Source organism: Erythrolamprus reginae, chromosome 8 (assembly GCF_031021105.1).
Source record: "Erythrolamprus reginae isolate rEryReg1 chromosome 8, rEryReg1.hap1, whole genome shotgun sequence".
NCBI classification, from domain to species: domain Eukaryota; kingdom Metazoa; phylum Chordata; class Lepidosauria; order Squamata; family Dipsadidae; genus Erythrolamprus; species Erythrolamprus reginae.
This window is the reverse complement of record NC_091957.1, coordinates 31,461,578-31,487,516: the sequence shown is the minus strand read 5'-3', so window position 1 is coordinate 31,487,516 and position 25,939 is coordinate 31,461,578. Positions and strand designations below refer to the sequence as shown.

Below are 25,939 nucleotides of genomic sequence, written 5' to 3'. Positions count from 1 at the left end.
TGGGCAAACGCCCCCCTCGCCACAGCTGAAAGATGGTTCTCTGATACAGTGGTACCTCTACTTACGAACTTAATTCATTCCATGACCAGGTTCTAGTAGAAAAGTTCTTAAGTAGAAGCAATTTTTCCCATAGGAATCAATGTAAAAGTAAATAATGTGTGCAAACCCATTAGGAAAGAAATAAAAGCTTGGAATTTTGGTGCGAGGAAGAGGAAGAAGAAGGAAGAAGGTGAGGTGAGGTGAATTTTAAAAAATCAAAAACTTCAAGGTTTTTTTTTAAAAAGAGGGACTCTGAAGCGGTGAGGAGGAGCATGCGCCTCCCATACACCCGGCGTGAGGCTGCCTCCCCTACACTGTGCCAGAGAGAGAAACCTAGGTAGAGGTACCACTGTACATATATTTTTTAAAAGATCAGTTTTTATACTTGTCCTTTCTTCTCTTCGTCTATATTTCTATGAGAGGAAGAAGAATTAGTCTCCAAGCTAGATAAAAATTTAAAAAACTACTACGTAAAGAACCATCTGAAAGCTCTCCAGTAAAGAGAACTAGTTGGAAAGAAAATCAAGGTCCCAAACTAGGGGCTCGCTAAATTAGGCTCGCCATTGCAACTCATAAGTGTTCACAGGGCCAACACGATTTTGCTTCTGCACCTGTGGAGATAGCAAAATCACACCTGGAGCCACAGTTGCGCCCATATTTCAGTGAAGTATTTTTGCTTCCACACATGCCAAAGCACGGGCGCACCTGAGGCTTCGTGCCTGATTTTGCTGTCTTCACATGTGCAGAAACAAAATCGCGCTGGCCCTGCAAGCACTCACTAGCCACAGTGGCGAACCCAATTTAGCGTTCCAGGTGGAGACAACCCCTGTCCCCACCTCAAGTAGTAGAAAATGTACTGGTTCTCGATTTTAAATAGTTTACTTGCTAAAATAGTTTAAAACTAAACTCTTGTAGTTGTGTTGGATTGAATTTTGCAGTTTTTATCCCAAAATTGGATAAGAACATAGAACATAAGAAGAGCCATGCTGAATCAGGCCAAAGCCCATCGAGTCCAGCATTCTGTGTCACACAGTGGCCCACCAATTGTCCATGGGGATCTTGAGCAGAAAGAGAAGGCAAAACCCTCCCTTTCCCCTGACCCCCAACAAATAGTACCCAAGGGAATCCTCCCTTCCTCAACCAACATAGAGGCGGCACATGGACATCCCTTTCAATAACCACGGATGCTCCTCTGATCATCTAAGAAAAGTATTTATCATAGACAGAAAAATAATAGTAGTGCAACTTCTGCCGTATGGGTCACTGTGGGACCTAACCGGTCCCAGTGACCAGTCAGGTCCCACAGATTCGGCCTTCTCCAGGTCCCATCAATTAGGCAATGTCACTTGGTGGTGCCCAGGAGAAGAGCCTTCTCTGTGGGGGCCCCAGCCCTCTGGAACCAGCCCCCCCGCCCAGATTGGTTCGGCCCCCACCCTCCTCACCTTTTGTAAGAATGCCGACCCAACCGGTCACTGGGATTCATGTGGCAGGAGCTGGTCCCGTAAGTAATCTGGTCCGATGCCATGTAGGGCTTTATAGGTCATAACCCACACTTTGAATTTAGTCCGGAAACCAATTGGCACCCAATGCAGTCTGCGGAGTGCTGAAGAAACATGGACATACCTTGAGAGGCCCATGACTGCTCATGCAGCTGCATTCTGCACAATTTGTAGTTTTAGGTACCTTCATTCAAAAATTGTTGCAATGTAATGCACCATTTGGACTAACATGATGGTACAAACAGACAAACAAAATGGCATTTAGTAGCATATAGATATTATGTCAATGAACTCTCCCTCAACCCTGCCAAAATTCTATTTTTGTTAAGCAGAAATATAAAATTAATTCTGCACGTGGATGAGGCAATACAAGAAATGGGACACTAATCCTTGCTTCAGTTTGAATCAACTCAAGAAATAAGCAAACCTACATCTCCAAAAAATGCTAATAGCAAAATTCCAAACCGCTCTTATTTTAGAAGTTGCCTCTTCTGTGACTCAAATGTTATATCTCCCTGAAGCACAACCACAGGCTTTAGCTCAGGCAGCTTCTCAGTGCTGCAGATTCTGCTTCTCGGTCTCGAAAAAGCCGAGGAAAGATAATTTTCACATTTACTAATCCAAAAGCTGAGTCTAAAAAAAGCAAAGAGCTTAATTTAATTGCTGTTTCTCCCTAAGCAGTAACAAAAATCTCCTTGCTCCAATTTGAAACCAATGGAAAAGGAGAAAAAATGCTTATATCTTACTCTGGCCTTGTCATTAGCTCTTATTCTATGAATTTGTTTGGTTTTATATATTTTGATAAAATCTGAATGGTTCCCAGGTATGCGAAGTGCAAAGCAATTAAGCCACCTTTCCTTTTGGGGATTTGCTAAGGTGTCTGGAGCTGAAAAGCCAGGCTGTGGAATAGAACAAAGCTGAAATGATAGAAAATATTTGTGGCTCCAGTGGTAGATGTTGGTGGTGGTTTGTTCTACTACTGTTCAGCTTCTGAATGTTTCCTCACCAAGATAGGTAACGTAAGCCAGCAGTGTGCTGCAGCAGCCAAAAAGGCCAACACAGTCCTGAGTTGCTTAAATAGAGGGATACAATCAAGGACCAGAGAGGGGTGGGCAGCAGGCAGGACAGGATGGAATGCTGTTCCACCGGTGAAAATGAAGATGTGTGCGCAGCTCCAGCTGATCGGCGGCTGTCACTTCCTGGATTTCCGGTCTCGGCTCAATTCTCCTTTTTTTCCCTGCTGCTGCTGCATCTGAGCTCCTTGCTTTTTTCCTCTTTCCTCCTTCCTGGCCTCGGACGAGCTTCCCTCTCCTGCCTGGTTCCCCTCCAGCCTCACATGGCCACCTCCTGCCTGAGGTGAAAGCAGAAGGCGTGGGTGGAAGCACCGCTGGCAGCATTGATGCTTCCGGCAGCACCCGTTTGCCTAACTACCCAGCCTGAGGCGGGGGCGACCCAGGAAGGAGAGCACAGGAAACGCAAAGCAAATTGTCACCCCAGCAAGCGACACTGGTGAGGTTGTAAGTTGAGGACTTAATAGTTCACTTGATCAATGATCATTCAAGCCACTCCCACCTGGTCACATGGCCAGAAAGCCACTTCTACCCAATCACATGAACATTAAGCCACACCCACAAAGTAAGCAACACCTACAGCATGGCAGTAAAAATTTAGGCTGCCCATTACTGGGTACTAGTACCACTCCATAAAGCCTTAGTTAGAGCACATGTAGAGTACTGCATCGAGTTTTGGTCAGCACACTAGAAAGAAGACATTGAAACTCTAGAGAAAGTACAGAAGAGAGCAACCAGGATGATCAAGGTTCTGGAAAATAAAACATAAGAAGAGCGGCTGCAGGAACTGAGCATGGACGGTCTGGCAAAGAGAAGGGCCAGGGGAGACAGGATAGCACTGTTCCGGTACTTGAGGGAATGCCACAGAGAGGAGGAGGTCAGGCCGTTCTCTATGGCACCAGAAAGCTAAACAAGGAATAATGGATGGAAGCTGACCAAGGAGAGATTGAACCTGGAAATGAGGAGTGAGAGAAATCAACAAGTGGAACAGCCTGCCTGCAGAGGATGTGAGAGCTCCAACGCTTGAGACCTTCAAGGGGAGATTGGACTGCCATCTGTCTCAAATGGTGTAAGAACTCCTGCTTGAACGGGGGAATTGGACTAGATGACCTATAAGGTCCTTTCCAACTCTAATAATAAATAAAAATAAATAGATAGATAAATAACATCAGCAGCAAGACTTTGGTTAACAAATCATCAGGGCAATCTGAGGTTTATGACAACAAAATGGTGGATGAAATTCCCCAAATGGCAGTAAAGGAAGATATTGTGGTTATGGATGATTTCAACATGCCTGATATTGACAGGAATATCCCCAGTGCCCTTACATGCAAAAGTAAGAATATAGTAGAGACCTTTACAGGAGCAGCTCTGGCACAGCTGGTTAAGACACCAACTAGAGGGGAGAATATTCTAGATTTAGTTTTTACGAATGGGAATTGGGTTTCAGAGGTCAAGGTGGGAGAAAATTTAGGTTGCAGTGACCACCTATGTTTGTGGTTTGATGTAAAAACTGATTGTGAGCAATCCTATAATGCAACCAAAGTATTGGATTTCAGAAAAACAAATTTTAATGCAATGGGGGAATATTTAAATAATGAATTAAAGGGGAGGGATAAAATGGCAGGAGCGAGCACCCAGTGGACTGTATTAAAAAGGCCATCTTAAAAATCACTGGATTGTATGTAAGACAAATAACTAGAGGTAAAAGGAAGAAGAAACCACTATGGTTTAGCAATGATGTAAGGGCTATAGTCAATGAAAAAAAGGCTGCCTATAGGAGGTATAAAGAGTCTGGAAATATAGCTGATAGAGAGGTGTATCAAATGAGACAGAAGGAGGTGAAACAGATAATATATGCTGCTAAAGCCTCAAAAGAGGAAGAAATTGCCAAATCTGTAAAGAAGGGGGATAAAGCCTTCTTCAGATATATTAGTGATAGGAAGAAGAAAAACTGCAGCATCACGAAGCTTAGTACCGGCAATAATACATACATTGATGGGAATAAGGAGGTTGCTGACCATTTCAATAGCTACTTCTGTTCAGATTTCTCAAAAGACACCTTACAATATAATACTATAGATGGATATAGCATTGCTTCCAGCTATACGGATTCAGCTCAAGGGATCTTAGAAGCCGACGTCTTAGAAGAACTTGAACGATTAAAGATAAATAAGGCAATGGGTCCAGATGGCATCCACCCCAGAGTTCTTAAAGAACTCAGATTTGTCATTGCTACCTCACTGACTGATTTGTTTAACCAATCCCTGTTAACAGGAGATGTTCCTGAGGATTGGAGAATGGCCAGTGTTGTGCCTATCCACAAGAAGGGCAGTAGAAGCTGGTAACTACAGGCCAGTTAGCTTGACATCAGTTGTAGTTAAAATGATGGAGACTCTACTCAAAAAAAGGATAAATCAGCACCTAAAAAACAATAACTTATTGGACCAAAATCAGCATGGCTTTACTGAAGGCAAATCATGTCAGACTAATCTCATTGATTTCTTTGACTATGTCACAAAGATGTTGGATGAAGGTGGTGCGGTGGATATTGCCTATCTGGACTTCAGCAAAGCCTTTGATATGGTTCCACATAAAGAGCTGATAGATAAATTAGTGAAGATTGGAGTTAATACCTGGATAGTTCAGTGGATTTGCAGCTGGCTGAAGCGTAGACATCAGAGAGTTGTTGTTAATGGCAAGTATTCTGAGCAGAGACAGGTTACAAATGTTGTGCCACAAGCGTCTGTTCTGGGTCCTCTTCTTTTTAATATGTTTGTGAGTGACGTAGGGGAAGGTTTGATAAGGAAGGTTTGCCTATTTGCCGATGACTCTAAAGTGTGCAATAGGGTTGATATTCCTGGAGGTGTCTGTAATATGGTAAATGATTTAGCTTTACTAGATAAATGGTCAAAGCAATGGAAACTGAAGTGTATTTATTTATTTATTTGATTTGTTTAATGTTTCCAAATGTAAAATAATGCACTTGGGGAAAAGGAATCCTCAATCTGAGTATTTTATTGGCAGTTCTATGTTAGCAAAAATTTCAGAAGAGAAGGATTTAGGGGTAGTGATTTCTGGCAGTCTCAAAATGGGTGAGCAGTGTGGTCGGGCGGTAGGAAAAGCAAGTAGGATGCTTGTCTGCATAGCTAGAGGTATAACAAGCAGGAAGAGGAAGATTGTGATTCCGCTGTATAGAGCGCTGGTGAGACCACATTTGGAATACTATGTTCAGTTCTGGAGACCTCACCTACAAAAAGATATTGACAAAGCCCATCCAGTCCAGCATTCTGTGGCCCACCGTGGCCCACCAATTGTCCATGGGGATCTTGAGCAGAAAGAAAAGGGAAAACCCTCCCTTTCCCTTGATCCCCAACAAATGGTACCCAAGGGAATCCTACCTGCCTCAACCAACATAGAGGCAGCACTTGGACATCCGTTTCAATAACCTCTGATACACTTGGCGTCCCTGAATCTTTCATTCAGAAGCTACACAGCAAGCTCAGAGAACGAACCAATGCCAATATAGAGCAAAGCTTTCTGCCCATGGGGAAAGAATATTTTAAGGGAAGGACTTAATTTTACTGCAGTTTCAGATATGCTACTATTGAGCACAAATAAACAGGCTCAGCTTTCAAACACAAGAGAAATTGTGGAATCTCCACATTTAGAACAGCTTTTCACAATTGTTTTATCTGAAAATGAACCCAGGTCTTCTCCATGGCTCTGCCAAAGAGACCATCTTCAATTATTGTTGGAGCACAACCATTTCATGAGGAACATCCTGACATATTAATCTACAGGTAGTCCTTCACTCACAGCCATTCATTTAGTGACGGTTCAAAGTTACAACACTGAACAAAGTAACTTACGACTGTTTTTATTTTTATTTATTTATGTATTCGATTTTTTAATGCCGCCCTTCTCCTTAAACTCAAAGCGGCTTACAACATGTTAGCAATAGCACTTTTTAACAGAGCCAGCCTATTGCCCCCACAATCCAGGTCCTCATTTTACCCATCTCGGAAAGATGAAAGGCTGAGTCAACATTGAGCCGGTGATGAGATTTGAACTGCTGACCTGCAGATCTAGCAGTCAGCTTTAGTGTCCTGCAGTACCGCCACCTCAGCTCATTTTCATTGCAGCATCCCAATGGCCATGTGATAGTGTGGATGCTTGGCAAGCAGCTCCTCTTTATGACGATTGCAGTATCCCAGAGCCATGGGATCTGCCTTTTCAACTTTCTCTGACCAGCAAAGCCAATGGGAAAGCCAGATTCACTTAAAAAACCATGTTGTTAATTTAACAAATGTAAGTTAATCATTTAACTGCAATGATTAACTCAATGACTGTGGCAAGAAAAGGGCAAAACTCATCCAATCTCTCATTTAGTAAGATAAATTTTGTGTTCAATTATGATTGTAAGTCAAGGACTACTTGTACGCCAATGTTCCAAGTTAAACTTAATATTGGGGAATCGTGGAAAGTTAAAATGACTTCCAGTCTAAGGACAAGGATGTTATTGTTATGTGATGATTCTACCAAGATGATAGTTACAATATCTGTCAAGATCAGGATGACAGGTTATATCTGTGAAGGGGCCAGGATGTATCCCTGTCCTTGTAGAACTCAGCAGTTGTGAACTAAAAGTAAGGAAATGGTTAGAATGCAGTATTGCAGGCTAATTCTGCCCACTTGCCAAGAGTTCGATCCTGACCGGCTCAAGGTTGACTCAGACTTTCATGATTTCTAGATCATTAGAATGAGGACACAGATTGTTGGGATCAATATGCTAACTCTGTATATCTGTATATGGCTCTGGTTACTTGCATCTGACATTAATAGCAGTAAATTCAGACACAGAAATGGGTAAAATATATCTGGTCCTAAACATTTCATTTGATTTATCTAGCAAAGAGGTATGGAATGCTTTCTTTAGTGCCACCAAGTTAACTTCCAATTGTTTGTTGTTGCACTGAGTGATCTACATAATCTTGGGGACATGGCAATTCGGATACTTTATTGTTGGCAACCCAAAAAAGACTTGACTATCCCATATTAACAAGTCAATGGTTAAATATATTAAAGAATACAATGAATATTTCTTATAAATTTAAGATGAGATCCATTTAACAAAAGATCTTTTCTGATGTTTATATGACAGATTCCATTTCTAAAAGGTCTTATCTCATAAATCCATTAAATTGAAAGTGATGGTTTGGGATTATTTCACCACTGCTGAAGTTTATTTTCATATCTTTAAGTTGATTACTATTGTGTTACAAAAATAAATGTAGGTTAAAATGTGTTTAAAGTTGGGATTTACCATTGCATGAATAATTATAGATGCCAGTGACAGAATAAATTATTTTTCAGGATTGTAAAGTTCCACAGGCAATCTCATACCATCCATATATTTGTTTTATATTCTTAAACTTGGCTCTTTTATTAATCAAATTGAAAGATGTATCAATATTATTGCATATAGTCGTGACATTTGCAAAAATTAGGCTGAATTTTTATATATACCATGTTTTTTAAATATTTTTTTATATTTTTAAATATTTTTTATATATACCATGTTCTATATATACCATGTTTTGTTCTCAATTTCCCCCCCCTTTATTCATTTATTCTCCTACTCTCTCTCTAAATTGTAGGATCTTGAGCTTGATTGTTTGTGGATGTTTCATTACCCAGCTAGATAACTTCATCATTGTGAATATGTGTGAGGTTTGCTGCCTGTTTAAATATAATGGTTTACCCTACCACTATTGGGGATACAGCTCCCTCCTTGGTGGTCCTTGATTAGAGTATTGTTTTCTGCTTGATTGTTTATATGGTGCTAATCCCTGCTTATCTGGATGCTGGTTGCTGGAGGGGATGCATTCTAGTCTCCTAGTTTCCCTGTTAAATTCTTTATTGTTTCTTTTGAATGGTGTGTAAATGGGGCTTATCCTTGACTTGTCTGAATGCCAACCTTCCTGTAATTCTTCAGCATTTGGGGATGTGACTTGCTCTAAGATGCTAATAGTTTCCCAGTTTGAAACTGTGGTTGAGTCTGTGAAATAAAATGATTGAACGGTTTAAAAATGAAAAACAGCAGGCAGCAGAAAGATACAAAAGGGGTTGTGACACATCACATAGATAGATGGTTCTGCGAATTTCCATTCTTGCTCAGGTTGTAAAGGATTTGAATGGGTGCCTATTTTAGAAGTGCCAGTGGTGTTTTCCCTGTCCCAATAACCCATTAGGGGCATTATTCTAATAAAAAATCTGGAATTCATCCAGTTTTCATCCCTGGAGTTTACGATGGTGAATGATTCTGAGCCATTGCTAAAGAAAAATACCAGTAAAAATGCAGGGGAAAGAAAAAAATGAATATTAAATCAAGAAATTACAAAATCCTTGGCTATTGGCCATTCTGGTTTGGGATGGTGAGATTTGCAGTGTAATAGCAGCTAAACATCTGGCCTTGAGAGCTGTTATATTAAGGGAGCACAAAGTAACATTTGGAAAGTTTATTAGTGAGACACTTTGCATTTCACATTTATTTTTTAAGGATGAGCATTCTTCCAAATAAGCTGCACATATGTTTTGAGAGACGTTATCTCCAGCAACATTTTCCCTCTTTTTATTATTTATTGTTATAACTCTTGGTACATTCTATTGCTTTAGTGCAATGTTTGATATAATATGGTTTTGGATGATTAACATTACATTAGTTGGAAAGCTTTAAATACTGAAAATAGAGAAAAGTAAAAATTTAATCACTAATAACATAGGATGTCAGCATAATAAGAATGAAATTATTGGGTTTTCCATCCAACTTTAAGATGTAACTGCAACTTACATTAAGGTATTAGGTCTTATAGATAGATGAGAGAGGGAGAGAGAGATGGGAAGGAGGAAGATGGACTAAGCAGATTTAGCAAAAGTTAAAATGCTTAAAAAGTAAAGAGAAAAGAGAGAGAGAAAAAAAGAAAGAGGAAGAAAAAGGCAAAGTAAAAAAGGGAGAGATGAGAAAGGAAGGAGGGAAGGAAGGAAGGACTGACTATTGGTTTCTGACTCTTGCCTTTTTGTATACTATATTTGCTAGTCTGAAATATCTGTAGGCATTCAGGACCCCTTATAAGACAGACAGCAAGTGGAGATTTTATATATACTGCTCAAAAAAATAAAGGGAACATTCAAAGAACACATCCTAGATCTGAATGAATGAAATATTCTCATTGAATATTTCATTTGCATAACTATTCCATTTGCAGAATAGCATGTGAAATTGATTGTCAATCAGTGTTGCTTCCTAAATGGACAGTTTGATTTCACAGAAGTTTGATTTACTTGGAGTTATTTTGTGTTGTTTAAGTGTTCCCTTTGTTTTTTTGAGCAGTGTATACACACACACACATACACATGAATGCAGGCAAGGGTATGTCTAGCTGACAAGAGCATAACAAACTCGAAATAGATCAATACTAGGCTCCCTTCCTTTTCACTTATCAGCAAAAATATGTAAATACACACACACACAAACACACACACAATGCAACATGATGCATTGTATTTATGAGAACCATTATTTAACTGTATTTAATTAAACTTCTATTTTGTAAGGATATTATTAATTTTGCCACTGCTGCAGACTTTCTCAGTTGAAGTTCCCAATCCGATATTGTGAAGGTTGTCTCTCTGTCTTGAGAAGCTATGTTCCTCCAGATTGTTTCCATCCGCAGCAATATCGAGATACTGGAATAAAAACTCTCCAACTGATTTAATGCCATGCTTCCCTTCCTCTGCTCCTTTCCCCTAACTTCTGGCTTTTGATGGAGGTTGTGGTTCCTCCCCCCACCCCCAGCCCTTTGTGCAATCTGGCAGCTGCAAAGGCGAATTGCTAGGTGACAGTTCTTGGAGCACAAAGAAGCTGTCTGGGGAGGCTGGTCCTGCGATTTCCAAGCAGCTGTGCAGAATTTCCACTTGCCTTTTGCTCACTGTCACCATCACCAGGAGCTCAATCAGTATTACTATAAGCTTCTCCCCAAGATGAAAGACCAGCAGTAGCTCAGTTCTCCTTTCGGCCTCTTCCTTAAAATTTCTTTTCTGGCATTGCATGCAACTGGGCTTTGTGTGGCTGGAGGTGGAGCAATTGAAGGGCACCAGCAGGACACCACGTTGGGCTCTTATTCCCTTTGTTGGTGGTCCTAGACTCAGCAACAGGATGGAGCCATTGCCTGATGGAGGCTTATCCCCAGCCAAAAGCAAATCTTGCGTCCCTGCGTTGTTAACAAATGCAATCGGTATTCCACTCATGAGTAAAAAGGGAGCAAAGGCAACGTCTCTCTTGTCTTCATTTGTCAAATGGCATAATGTAAACCACCCAGCAACGTTCCATCTTAAGAGGGGGATCCTATGCTGGTTGCCTGGATGTCAAGCATACCCACTGCGTACCTGGGAGTGGGCATGTCCAGGCACCAATTCTGATACAACATTGCCACGTTGTGCAACAGCAGTTACACTGTAATCCTTCAGAGGATGACCTGTGCCTAAATTTGACTTGTTAGATGAGACTGTTTATGCATTATAATAGATTTAGTTAGAGCAGTAATCCTATATTTTAAAAAACCTTGGTCCAGCTGGCCCAGCTGGTAGCACCTTGCAAGGGCCCCTTTCCAGGATTATAGGATAAGATGTTCAATGGTTTTGAAGGCAGAAGAGGGCTCTACATCCCAATGGTAGAAAAAGCGGCAAAACCATCTTATAGAACAGAGGTCTTCAAACTTGGCAACTCTAAGAGTTGTGGACTTCAAGTCCCACAACTTGAAGTCCACAACTCTTAAAGTTAACAAGTTTGGGGACCCCTGTTCTAGGAAAAGGGAAACTCTGACTGCCAACCTCCACTGCCTTGTGGTTATATCCATCCTTGGAAAAGGTTTCAGGAGGAAAGCTTGAGGCAAAATCTGGAGCCGGAGTCCTAGAAGCAGTTCGGGACTGTACAGTCACGTTCTGATAACTCCTGAGACGTAGCTGGGACTAATCGTATTTGCTAGGTTATTTCAGAGACGTGGAGAGGGGGGATCTGCTGCTTGGATAACAATCTATCCTCCATTCTAACCTACCCAGACCTTGTGCACTGGAGAGGTTATTCCAACTTTGCATACAGCATTTTAGGAACTCTTTCCAGAGCATGATATCATAGTCTTTTTAGAGTGAAGAGTGCTAATGATGATGAATGATGAGATTTAGTTAGCTGTAGATTAATTTGTATGGGTTTTTATATATACTTAATAGTTTTATCCCTTTGTATAGGTTTATATTTGTGTGTGTGTGTGTGTGTAATCAGCAGAGAGAGAGAGAGAGAGAGAGAGAGAGAGATGTATTTTATATATGTGTGAGCCACCCTGAGTCCTTGCAGAAGGGCAGCATATAAGTCCGATAGATAGATAGATAGATAGATAGATAGATAGATAGATAGATAGATAGATAGATAGATAGATAGATAGATAGATAGATAGATAGAAGCAGGCAGGCAGGCAGGCAGACACACAGATACACAGGCAGACCTAAACACTTGTATATACATATACAATATACACTGCTCAAAAAAATAAAGGGAACACTTAAACAACAGAATATAACTCCAAGTAAATCAAACTTCTGTGAAATCAAGCTGTCCACTTAGGAAGCAACACTGATTGACAATCAATTTCATTTTGTTGTCAGCATATTCAAGTTACGCTGATGAAGGTATCTTCATCAATATGTTCTTTGGGATGAACATGATCTCTCTTGACCATCCTCATCTCAAGCAGGATGGTCTATAGGTGAAGAAAGTCAAGAAGATACCCACAACAAGTACTCAAAAACTCTTGTTACGTTGGTTGCTGTTAGAAAGGCGGGAGTGGGAGAGCATTAGTGGGGCAGTTGCAGCCACCATATTGATGTTTCTGACCCCCTTGTAGATGTCTGTTCTTCATCTACTGAATTCCCTCTTGGTTTGAGTAAAGGAGACAGATAAGTGGGCAGGATGGATCAGGATCCTTGGGCTTCTGGTGGTACAGGTAGTCCTCAACTTACAACAGATCATTCAATGACCATTAAAACAGCAATTGAAAAAGTGACTTACGACTGTTTTCCACTATTACGGATCTTTGCAGCATCCCCATGATCATCAGATCAAAATTGCAGGTGCTTGACAACTGGTTCATACATGTGACCATTGCTGTGCCCCAGGGTCATGTGATCTCCTTTTACGACCTTCTGACAAGTAAAGTCAATGGGGAAACAAGTTTCACCCAACATCCAGATTACTAACTTATCAACTGCAGTAATTAACTTCACAACTGTGGCAAGAAAGGTTGTAACATGGGGCAAAACTCACTTAACAAATGTCTCACCTAACTTAAATTTAGGCTCAATTATGGTTGTAAATCAACCATATTACAAATGGTAATTATATTGCTCAAAAATATAAAGGGAGCACTCAAATAACGCATCCTAGATCGGAATGGATGAAATATTCTCATTGAATATTTTGTTCTGTACAAACTTGAATGTGCTGATAACAAAATGAAATTGATTGTCAATCAGTGTTGCTTCCTAAGTGGACAGTTTGATTTCACAGAAGTTTAATTTACTTGGAATTATATTCTGTTGTTTAAGTGTTCCCTTTATTTTTTTGAGCAGTGTATATTACTGCATCAACTTTGGCTCTTACAAGCATCTCCATGAAAGCTTGAAATCAGATTTAAGGCTGACCTTCTCAGTAGAATCATTCCTGTTTTGCTAATTCAGAACCAAGAGACATTTTGCCAATAGAGATAGTCCTTCTCTTACTGCTCCAGAAAAAAACGGATCGCCTTTTGTTAGGGTTTGTGTGTTCATTGAACCATTCACCAATTTGATGACGCTGAAAAATCCATTTTTCCCCCTTCTGCTGTCAGAAAGAAAACCTGATATGGTACCATTGATTTTTACCTATGAACAGAGACCAAAGGCCTGATGGTTCTCACCATTAAGTAGATGCCTTTCTTGGGACCTGAATTCTCTCATTGAACCCCTTCTGAGTCTAGTGTCATTTTTTAATATGTATATATGTACTTGCAAGGATTTTCAGATGAGCAATTCATTGCTTGGATTTAGACTGTCACTGGATTTGCATAACGTATCTTACCATCTCAGTTAAAGATTTAGTAGCTACAATTCCATGATTTACTAAACTGAATTAGTGTAGCCCATGTTTTTACATAAATGTCCTATGCCTCCAACCTGAGACATGTGCAAGGAAAGTCAAAAATGTCAAGTTGGCAGCCTAAATTGTCTGATAAAAACCTTGCCATTTAAAAAAAAAAGTTTTGAGTTGTTTATCCCAGCCTGGTGTGTGTTTACTGATGCATTATTTTATTGGTGGGTGGTTTTCATCCTATGCATGGTGCACAGAGTTGGACATGAAAAATACAGACAGGAGAAAAATCATCTTGTTCCAGCTTTGTTGCTGGAGAAATCTCCTGGGCATTACTGGGACAGCAAAGGTGACAATAAGCAAGTACCGGAGCGTATAAAAGCAGACGTATCACCGGAAGGCAAAATCACAAAGTTCCACCTTATTTATTTTAGTCATTTTGTGTGCTCAAACTCACTCGAAAAGCCAGTTATGCTCAGAACTGTCAGAGATAAAAGGAAACAAGGCTACCAAACACATGAACACTAGGTTGAAACCAGGTAGAGCGTAAAACATTGAAAGAAGGTGAACAAGGACAGTATATCTGGAGAGAATCACTAAGACACTGGACATGGTTGAACATCATTGTTCTCTGTTAGGGTCATGTTAAAACATGTTAGTAGTGTTAAAGTTAATAGTGATAGTTCTGAAGAGGGAGGGAGGGAGGAAGGGTTAAATAGAAGTGAGTAGGTGAGTGACTGAATGAATGAAGAAAAGAGAAAGAAGGAAGGAAGCAATATCATTAGTGTTTAGACTCACATACTGCTTCCTAGTGTTTTTACAGTCCTCTCTAAATGGTGTACAGAATCAGCATATTGGCCCCAACATTCTGGGTCCTCATTTTACCCACCTCGGAAAGATGGAAGGCTGAGTCAACCTTTAGCAAGTGGCAAGATTTGAACTGCTAAACTACAGCTAGTAGTTAGCTGAAATAGCCTGCAGTGCTGCACTCTGACCACTCCGCCACCCCAGTTCAAGGAAAGGAAAGAAGGGAAGGGAGGGAAGGGAAGGGAGGAGAGGGGGCAGGGGAGGGAAAAGGAGGAGGGAGGAAAGAGGAGAGGGGAGGGGAGGAAAAGAAAGGAAAGGGAAAGAAAGGAATAAATAAATAAATTTGAACTTGAGCTTAGGAACTTCATGCAGACCTTGAATTTTTTAATTTTTTTAAAAAAACTGGTTTAATTTCCAGCCTCCTGACTGGCAACTCTTATCCGAGATATTATTGCAATAAATCCACTCCAAATTAAGAACACCAAAATCAGATTACTGTTGGACGAGTATTAAAAGATATAAAGAAGTTTAAAAGTTAAGAGAGAGAAGCCTGAAACATAATAAGGAGAGTTTCAACCTGGAAATAAGGAAGAACTTCCTGATGGTCATAGTGATCAACCAGTGGAACGGCCTGCCAGTGGAGGTTGTGAATGCCCCAACTTTGGACATTTTCAAGAGGAGATTGGACTGTCATCTGGCTGGGGAGGTGAAGGGTTTCCTGCTTGAGCAGGGGTTTGGACTTGATGACCTGCAAGGTCCCTTTCAACATAGATAGATAGATAGATAGATAGATAGATAGATAGATAGATAGATAGATAGATAGATAGATAGATAGATAGATAGATAGATAGATAGATAGATGATAGATAGACAGACAGACAGACAGACAGACAGACAGACAGACAGACAGACAGACAGACAGACAGACAGACAGAGAGATTTGAGCTATAAGCATTCTAGTAAGCTGAACCGGATAATTATCATAGATCAACCGTGTTCCAACAATTTTGTTGTTTAAATACCCAGATGAGACCTGCTTTTTTTCAACAAGTTACTACCATGAGGTCTAGTCTGGTTTGGCCTTCCCTTACCGTAGGCAGCCATTGTTAGACTTTCTATGTTGAACTAATAATGTTCTTGGAGTCTGATTGGAGGATGTTCCTGGGGGATGGTTGGGATCTGGGGCTGCAGGAATGGCAAGATCAGGTCTGGAAAGACTGCATTTGGCTCTTGAGATGCCTCCTCCTGATTCGTCTGGTCCTTTTCAGCAGAGGAAGGCAGGATCATGGCATTTGGAACAGAGAAAGACATTTCCTGTCTGGGAGGGGAAAACCTGGCTTGTCATATGAGTCACTGTAGAGTCAGATCCAATTCAGACTTACCAGCAGAAAGTGGTAATGCTGGTAAATGTGATTCAACACAAAAGCATACGACATATCTTTACAGTGAAACAGCTTGTTTGTCCATTTCATCATTGGCATCCTTCAGTCTGGAAAGACTAGGGTATCATGCTCTGGAAAGAGTTCCTAAAATGCTGTATGCAACGCTGGAGTAGCCTCTCCAGAGCAAGAGGCCTGGGTAGGTTAGTGTGGAGGATAGACTGTTACCCAAGCAGCAGATCCCCCCTCTCCACATCTCTGAAATAATCCAATGGAATGGCAAAGCCAATACAATTGGTTCCAGCTACGGCCTAGGAGTTATCAGAGCATGGCTGTACACAGTCACAAACTGCTTCTGGGACTCTGGCTCCAGATTTTGCCTCAAGCTTTCCTCCTGAAGCCTTTTCCAATGATGGATAGAGCCACAAGACAGTGTAGATTTGCAGTCAGAGTTTCCCTTCTCCTAGAAGATGGTTTTGCCGCTTTTTCTACCATTGGGACATAGAGCCCTCTTCTGCCTTCAAAACCGTTGACCATCTTCTCCTGTAACTCTGGAAAGGGGCCCTTATAAAGCTGGACCAAGGTTTTTTAATGAGGTATTACTCCTCCAACACAAGGGTATATCAGATGATGATCTTCCAAGTAGTCATGTAACTTTGTCCATTTAACCTAGCAATATCTACACTAAATGATAGGAACTCACCCAGAATTGCAGAAAGTGTACTTTCTCGGCTGTTCTTGCATCTTAGAGGCCCTGAATAGCACATTTGGAATTCAGAAAAGTCAAGGGCCAAGTTACAAAATGGAGAATGTGACTAATCACCAAACACCCATAGACCTGAAGATGAAGAGATAAAATTCTTCCATGCTATTCCTTGTAGTTTAAAGTGACCAGATTTTAAGATTGGGAAAGAGGGACACCATTGAACGGGGGTGGGGTGGGTGGGGGTGGGCTAAAAAAAAGTTTTGCCAAAAAAATTAGCAAAAAAATCTTTCTTTCTCTCTTTCTCTCTCTCTTTCTCTCTTTCTTTCTCTTTCTCTCCCTCTTTCTTTTTTTCTCTCTCCCTCCTTCCCTCCCTCTCTTTCTCTCCCTTCCTTCCTCTTCTCCCCTCCCTCCTCCACCCCCACGAACCCAGCCCCTTCCCTGGGGCTCAGTAGGCACTCCGGCTAGGAGCAGTTTCACCTGGAGAGGGAGGGCGGCGCTTCCACTCCTCCTTCAGGCTCAGAGGCCGACGGGCGGGACATCTGCAGCACAGGAGCTGCCCGGCTTCCCTACCCCGATGGTGCCCGGGAGGAGGCAAAGGCGGGAGAGGAGGCAGGGCAGGGGAAATGGGCGAGCAAATGCCCTACCCAGCTGGCCAGAAGTAAGCACAGAGACCTCCGGCCAAGCTGGGTTGGGGCGGGGAGGGTGAGGCAGCAGCAGAGAGCTCAGAATCCCCTCCCTCCAGCCTCTTCCCAAGGGGGCTGGTTGGAAGGGGGGAAAGCAGGACATTTTTCAAAGGGCTTGGGACACAGGACAAATAATGAAAAAGCGTGACTGTCCCACTGAAAGCGGGATGTCTGGTCACACTATTCTAGTTGTCAAGATGGTCTCTGCTACACTGACTTTAATTTGGGGAGGGTGTGTGTGACAAATGGGGTCATTGTCAGACAAGATATCAACTTTTTAAAATTGCAAACAATGCTTTGAGGGCAGGGTGTCTCTGGAATACATACCATATTTTTGGGAGCATAAAATGCACCTTTTTACCCCCCCCCCCAAAAAAAGGGTAAAAACCTGGGTGTATCTTCTACACCGAATGTAACCCCACCCTTTGGCCTCTGCCTCCCAGCAGTTTACCTCCTTGCAGCAAACATAACAGAACCTGTTAAGCCAAGCAACTCATTATCAGCTTCCTGACCCTCAGGTGGGAAGGCCAGGTGCCAAACTGAAAGTGAAATTGCTGGCAGAGAGACGCAGATTTTTATATTCTGCTGAACTGGATGCAAGGAGGTAAGTCAATAATGTCTGTAGAATGTTCAAGTTATTAGACTTATTTTTTAAAGTCTGCTTTATTATTGTTCTAGACAACAAAATGAAGAAGCTTTTTAAAATAAATGCTTGAAGAGGCCCAGTGCTATTGTATCTTCTTTTAAATAGCAGAGAATAACTATACTTCCAGAAAGCCACATTAATTTTAAAGATCTGTAAAAGTATAATCTGAAATATAACAGGGTCCTGCTTAGTATTAAGATAAACCTTGACTTAGTCATGTTTGAAACATAGAAACATAGAAGACTGACGGCAGAAAAAGACCTCATGGTCCACCTCATGGTATATTATTTCCTGTATTTTATCTTAGGATGGATCTATGTTTATCCCAGGCATGTTTAAATTCAGTTACTGTGGATTTACCAACCACGTCTGCTGGAAGTTTATTCCAAGCATCTATTACTCTTTCAGTAAAATAATATTTTCTCACATTACTTCTAATCTTTCCCCCAACTAACCTCAGATTGTGACCCCTTGTTCTTGTGTTCACTTTCCTATTAATAACACTTCTCTCCTGAACCTTATTTAACCCTTTAACATATTTAAATGTTTCGATCATGTCCCCACTTTCCCTTCTGTCCTCCAAACTATACAGATTGAGTTCATTCTTTCCTGATGAGTTTTATGCTTAAGACCTTCCACCATTTTTGTAGCCTGTATTTGGACCTGTTCGATTTTATCACTATCTTTTTGTAGGTGAGGTCTCCAGAACTCAACATAGTATTCCAAATAGTAGATCTATTGGAGTAGATCTATTTAAATAATTGGGAGGAGTTAGTGTGACTGCATTTAGGAAAACGTTTTGGCATTCATATACTGCCATAATGTATATTTCTTGAATTCTTTGCTATTTCTATGAGGGTCACGCACACATGCACAGAAATACACAGCAAACAGTGTATATCATCTGTAATGTTTGCTGTTTGCTGGGAGACAAATTGTTGTGAGGCAGAGGCTCTTTGTTTTCTCTGTTTTTGATGTCATTCAAGGAGACAGTAGGCAAGAATGCATGTTGTTGGGGAAGGCAATCTTCTCCTGGACAAGGCCTTGCACCTCTTTTTATTGTCATCCATTAGCCATGAAGTTACATCTCATTGGGTATTAGAGAATACAGAATCTTATTGGCTAGTTCAATGCATGGGTGGGCCTCATGATTGGGTGATTGTTATTCATTGCCTACGTGCAGCTTTTGGAGTAACTCTTCTCTCCAAGTTTGATCAAGGAGGAAGTCTGTCCTTTTAGAAAAGGTGGTTTTGTGGATTGTCACGTCTGGTGCCGACAGAATATCACGTCCTTGTCTTACCATGGTTTGCCAGTGATAGACTTGACAGTATTCTGTCTCCACAGTTTACCTCCCCCCAAACTAAGGTGCATCTTATACTCCAAAAAATATGGTATAATGCTTAAGACTTGCACTTTGCTTATTGTGTCCCTTTTTTGCTTTTAATCCAAAACCAATACAAATTCAAACCACTTGGGCTACGGAGGCTTGTTGGCAATCACATCTAGGCATATGACAAATGAGGCACCATATGGAGGGACCCAGCCAGAAGACATCAGACTCCAGAGTCCCTTCCATCAATTATCTTGTAATACATAAGGATTCACAAAAATAGATGTTGGCCAAACCGTGTATGTTCTGACATCTAAACACTTATATTACTTGAGTCTTTTGGGTTCCTTGTAATAATAACAAGGAACCTTGTGAGGATTTCCTCCAAACTGGAACTTCATGTCAATTCATCATTTCTACTCTTTGTAGCTGGACTATTTCTTGGACAGAATTCTGAAGTAGTTCATTACTTCTGCTGCCAAATCTGCTCCAATAGCTCTTTGTTGACTTTTCTTACTGCAAACCTATTTTGATGTTAGCCCCCATCACCCCTCCCCATCTCATTCTTGCTGGAGACTCCATTCTGCCTTCAACCCATTAATTGGCCTGAAATGTCCCTCAAAAAGCAACTCTTATTGCCAAAATTATTCTCTTTCTCTGTCTCTGTCTAAATTTACATGCTCTATGCTTTTTTGTGTCCAAATCCATTGGTGCCCCCAAATCAAACTTTGCAAAGTGATTGGTAAATCGGGAAAATGGCATCCGGGATATTTGTCTCAATAATTGAGAGATGGGAAATCCATCTTTTGCAAACCAATTTAAAAACAGTAGAGCTTGATAAATATTGTTTAGATAATCTGTGCAGTAGAATTCAAGAATGGCTTTTTTATCCAATCTGGTGATTTGATCGATATATTTGTTCCATGAAGCTTATTTAGATCCAATCAAACATACCTCAGTATGAACCTTAAAACAGAGAAGTTGAGTTCAAATTCATAGATTAAGTGTCTCTGTCAATGCTTGCAGAAATAAACTTCAGATATGATTGGAAAACATTTTAATAGGGATCAGATAGCCTAAACTTGGCTGCAATGTTTATGACAAGTCTACATATACCAGAAAGCTTGATAAGAACTTGATATTCAGATTATTTGGCAAAGACCCCACAGTTTAACCCTGAGCTACTAATATTCTATTAGTATACTAATATTTCTATTGGATAACTATGTGAGCAATAGCTTGACTCACTCTTTCAGTAAATCCCAATAAGAGGGATTATAGTTCTCTCCATATTTTTCTTAAAAAATTAAAAAGTTACTGTGTCAATTTCCGCATAGCCATAAATATAACTGTTGTTGAACATTGAAAGTGTCCACCTTAGGATCAAAGTCCAATCTAGCTTCTTCTTCACATATTTTTATGATCATGCCATGCTCATTAGAATAAAGCTCCTAGTGGATCAAGAACTCAATTTCATAATTTGATCAATGAAATAGGTATGCTACTGGAGCAGGGTATCCAACCTTGGCAATTGCCAGCCAGCAATTGAAGTCCACAAGTCTTAAAGTTGCTAAGTTTGGACACCCATATAGAAGATGTTTTCAGAGAAAAGGAAGACTCTTCCATTTCATTTTCTCCACTATCTCAAACTGGAGCTGTTCTTGGTCCTGAAACCTTTTCATAAATTTTATGAATGCATTGCATGGAATGGACAGGTCAGGTAACCAAATCTCACCTAAAAATCTGAAAACTATTGTTTAACATGCATCAAAAATGATTATCTTTATCCATCCATCCATCCATCCATCCTTCTTATAAAACTATGGATACTTTTCTCCCTTCCTTCCCAAAAACATCAGGTAAGCAATTTACATCTTACCTGGAGATATTTTGCAGGTGAGCAATTGCTTCAGTTTAGATTATCTCAACATGGGTAATAGAAACATTGTATAGAAAATGAAACCATTAACAGATGTTGGCCACAGAGTGTGTGTTATTATGTGAAATTGTGTTATAAGGGGGAAACAGCACTTGACAATAAATGAAATAGGTGTGAGGGTGTTTCCGTGGTTGTGGGTAAAAATATGTGAAGACACACCCTGGATCATTCACAGATTCATTTATCCATCTGTCCAGTTATCCAAATTTGGCAGCTATTTGAAGCCCCAAATAGCAGCCAATGACAAGGGAATAAATTATGGAGAGAAAGCAAGTATTTCGGCTTGCAGAACAAATAAACAAATCTCCAAACAGACATTTGGCAACACTTCCCCATTTACACATCTAGCTGCCTGGCTATAGACCAACCAGCTTAAATTTTCTTCTGCACTGCAGTAATTGCTTAAACAAAGAGTTTGCTGCTAACTTAGTTATAGAAGCTCAGGCAGTCAATTGAAAGAGATGCTCTGCTCACATGCCATGTGAGCAAATGGAGAATTATCAGAAGTCTTCTACAAAAAGAAGATGGCTTCCATTTTACAAACTTGTGGGTCCTGACAAAGAGGTGTAAAAGACACCTCAAGGATTTTGGGTTGTTTTTTTAATTGTATCTTTGCAACTTTGGGTAGGAGTCCTCTTGTTCTAGTCTTGTTTCCAAGGTCCATAAAAGAATGCTGTTATTTCCACAGGCAGCAACAGATTCTAATTCATCTGTACTTAAGCATATAGATCTGGATTTATCTCATCAGGGGAAATGAATAAAGTTTGAAAGAAAGAAAACATTATGCTCCTATCTGCTGCTCCAGGAGTCCAAGCAATGGGTTAAATCTCAATCATATGATTGAGGACTGAGTTAATTATAATAATTGTATTATAATAATTATAATAATAAAGCTAAGGTTTGTATTTTCTAATTGCTAAAGACTGAGCTGGTTAGTTGGTGCACTAACTAGAACCGCCACTCCTACTGGATACTGGAGTCCCTGCCCTGTAGGGCTATACTCCTGGGGAGGAGCATTAATATGGCCTGAGGGTCCTTGCCCTATGGGGTGATACCCAGTCTGAGGCTTTCTGAATTGTTTTTTACTATCTGTGTAGTCCCTGTCTCAGAAGGCAAACTTTACCAGAGTCTGAGGCTTCCAGAATTGGTTTTTATTTCCAGACAGTCCCTGCCTCATGAGGCAAACTCCAGCTGGACTATTCTTTTTATTATCAGTGTTATGGTCTTTTTTTTTTTTTTTTTTAAATCCCAATAATTTGGGCTTAAATGGATTTGGAAGGAAGAGTATTTCAGACATAGGAATACAGGAAAAGAAAGGCAGACGTAATTAATACATTTAGGCATTTTCTATATCTTTTAGTTTTAGAGTGTGTTTAGATATTGTGAGGTTCATTTGTACCAGAAAAGAAGGGAGGGAGTTATCAAATTTTGCAACACTGAGATCCCCCCCAAATGAAATATAAATAAAATGAATATCACTAGGGCTAGGTTAAGGCTAAAAGTAAATTCCTCACTGATTTATGATAGATAATTTTAATCTTTAATCAAGTGTTCAATTCTGGGGGGGATGCAATTTAAAAAGGACATTGATAAACTACAGCAAGTTCAAAGGAGAGTTACAAGGATGGTGAGAGGTCTGGAAACCATGTCCTATGAGGAACGGTTAAAGGATCTGGGGATGTTTAGTCTGCAAAGGAGAAGACTGAAAGGAGACTTGATAGCTGTCTAGAAATATCTGAAGGGCTGCCACAGAGCAGAGGGATCAGCATTGTTCTCATTAGCACATGGAAGGACTAGAAACAATGGAACGAAACTGCAAGGGAGTAGATTTAGATTAGATATCAGAAAAAACTTTCTAACGGTAAGGGTGATAAACCGGCGGAACAGTTTGCCACAAGAGGTGGTGGGCTCGCCTTCACTGGAGGTCTTCAAACAGAGGCTGGACAATCATCTTCCTGGGATAGTTTAATGCATCCTGCATTGAGCAGGTTGGATCTGATGACCGTGGAGGTCCCTTCCAACTCTATGATTTTATTATTCTATGATTCTAAAGATAATCCCCCTATCCCCTGGCGATGAATGTATTATGAGTTAGTTGACTGAATGGGAATGAGAGGTTTTTTTAAATTTTAGAATATTAATTTAAATTAATTGGATTTAGGATGCTATATTGTTCCTTTATATGCTGTAAGCCACTCAGAGTCCTCGGAGAGGGGCGGCATATAAATCCAATAAATAAATAAATAAAATAAATAATCAATGATAATTGTAATCTTTAATCAAGCCTGACAAGTATGGACAGTGTTCACTGTTGCTTGTGTAATCATGATAGGGGTTTTTCATAAATGATGGCATAATTCCAGCTTGCTCGCAATCCCCCCAGAGTGTTTGAGCCACACTCTGACAAATACAATAATTGCTTCCAGCATGCGACTTTTGCTGAAACTCTTTTCTCCTTGGAAAAGAAAAGATGTCAAATGCCCATTCCCATTCATCAAAGAGAATGAGTCAGTGGGGATTTTTTTTTTCATAGGGACGTTTTTCTTCTGGCGCTATCTTTTCATTTTCTTAATATGCAGCTCCACTGATGTGCTGCTGCATTTTCTAGCTGAAAATCTTATTTATAGGGCACGAGCAAAGTCATTCTTCAGCCTGATCTAACGGAACAAGAGGACTTCAACCATTTCACCAAAGATTGCAGAGGGATTTTTTCCCCATGGGCTTACAAGGCCAGCAAAGTGACTTTGCTTGTGTCCTGACATGTGACAAAAGGAATGGGAGGCATCCATTTATCCAGGGTGCTGAAAAGGGCTCGGCTACCATGCTTGCAGGTGCAAAATGGTGTGGATTTTCTCTGACCTGCAAATGGCTGCCACAGGCTTTTCGAACAGCTCTTTGTCCAAAGGGAATAAATAGATAAGGGTGAACCAAAATTGCTGTTGCAATAGGAGAGAAGCAACGTGCAAATTTGTCGTATTTAAAGTGCATGCAAGCATTCTTATTTTCAAGGAGAAGTAAGGTACATTTCTCTGCAGGTTTATTCATATTTCGGTCCTGTTTAAGTCTGCTTGGGACTGTGGCCTTAGCATAGATCCTAATGGGCTCTCCATCCATCAACAAAAAGATTTAAATTCAATAAATGTATAACCATATTCCTCAAAATATAAGACGCACCTTAATTTTTCGAGATAGAAAATAAGAGAAAAACATCTACCTACCAGGTATTCATCTGGCTAGTCTCCTTAGTCTAGTCAGCTTCAGCACATTTTTGTATTCCCTGTTTAGGGCTGAAAATCTTATTCTGAGGGAGTAGCCTGCAAAGACATAGGGCTAGAAAAAAACTTCTTTGAAGTAGCAATGAAAAAATCCTGCAAGCTGGGAAGATCGTTAACGCCTCGTTAGGGCTGGAAAAAAAACTTCTGGAGGTGTAGCAATGAAACTAAGCCTGCAAAGACTTAGGGCTAGAAAAAAACTTCTTCGGGGTAGCGATAAAAAAATCCTGCAAGCCAGGAAGTTTCTTAGCATTTTGTTAGGCTGGGGGGGAAAAGCTTCAAAAAAGCTGCATTCAGAGTATAAGCTGCACCCAAATTTTCAACCTCTTTTAGGGAAGAAAAAGGTGCGTCTTATACTCTGAAAAATACAGTAATAATGTAAATAAATATATAATAAATAAAATATACAATTAATTAATAAATAAATAAATAATATAAATGTGTTTCCCCCCTATCCGGGAAATGGCTCCACCCTTGCTTCCAATCCTATGATTCTATGTTCTACAGTCCAAGAGCCAACCAAGGTAGCAAAAGGGTTCTGTGCACAAGAGTAATCACAAAATCAAAGCACAGATCAGATCTGTGTTCAACTAATCAGTTTTATTTATATAATAAATAAAATAAATTCATCATATGAATTGATTAATACTAAGAAAATATGGACATGAGTTTAGGCAAACTGTGAGAGCACAGGGGAGCCTAATGTGCCATGTTTCATAGGGTCCCAAAGAGTCAGACATGATTAGTGACAACAGACAACAAAGATAAAATATTAATCATTAATTACTGAAAATTAACTTTACATACTTGTTTTCTGACTCGTGGTGGAGGTCTGGGAGCCATAGCATGGGCCTGAGGATGTCGATAATGCACATTTCACCATTTGCGCCCCCTCCCCATGCTGAAAATGTGAAAAATTGCAATACAGTGATCCCTCGATTAGCGCGGGGGTTACGTTCCAAGACCTCCCGCGCTAATCGATTTCCGCGTTATAGTGGTGCGGAAGTAAAAAACACCATCTGCGCATGCGCGCCATTTTTTCATGGCCGCACATGCGCAGATGGTGGAGTTTGCGTGTGGGCGGCGGGGAAGACCAAGGGAAGGTTCCTTCGGCCGCCCAACAGCTGATCTGCTCCACAGCGCGGAAGCAGCGAGGAGCCGAAGATGGGGTTTCCCCGTTGCCCAGGCAAAGGGGAAACCCCATCTTCGGCTCCTCGCTGCTGCCGCGCTGCGGAGCGGATCAGGTGTTGGGCGGCTGAAGGAACCTTCCCTTGGTCTTCCCGCCGCCCAGGCAAAGGGGAAACCCCAAGATCGCTTGCCGCTTGCCGTATTGCAGCTTGGAGCCTTGCTTCGCCTCCTTCGCTGCAATACGGCAAGCGGCAAGCGATCT

The 25,939-nt window shown here is 40.7% G+C and overlaps 1 protein-coding gene across 2 annotated transcripts in view; it reads left to right on the top strand.

Moving 5' to 3' along the window:
- DCX (doublecortin) overlaps positions 1–25,939 on the top strand; it is a 140,627-nt gene that overhangs the window by 49,767 nt on the left and 64,921 nt on the right. The window lies entirely within an intron of this gene.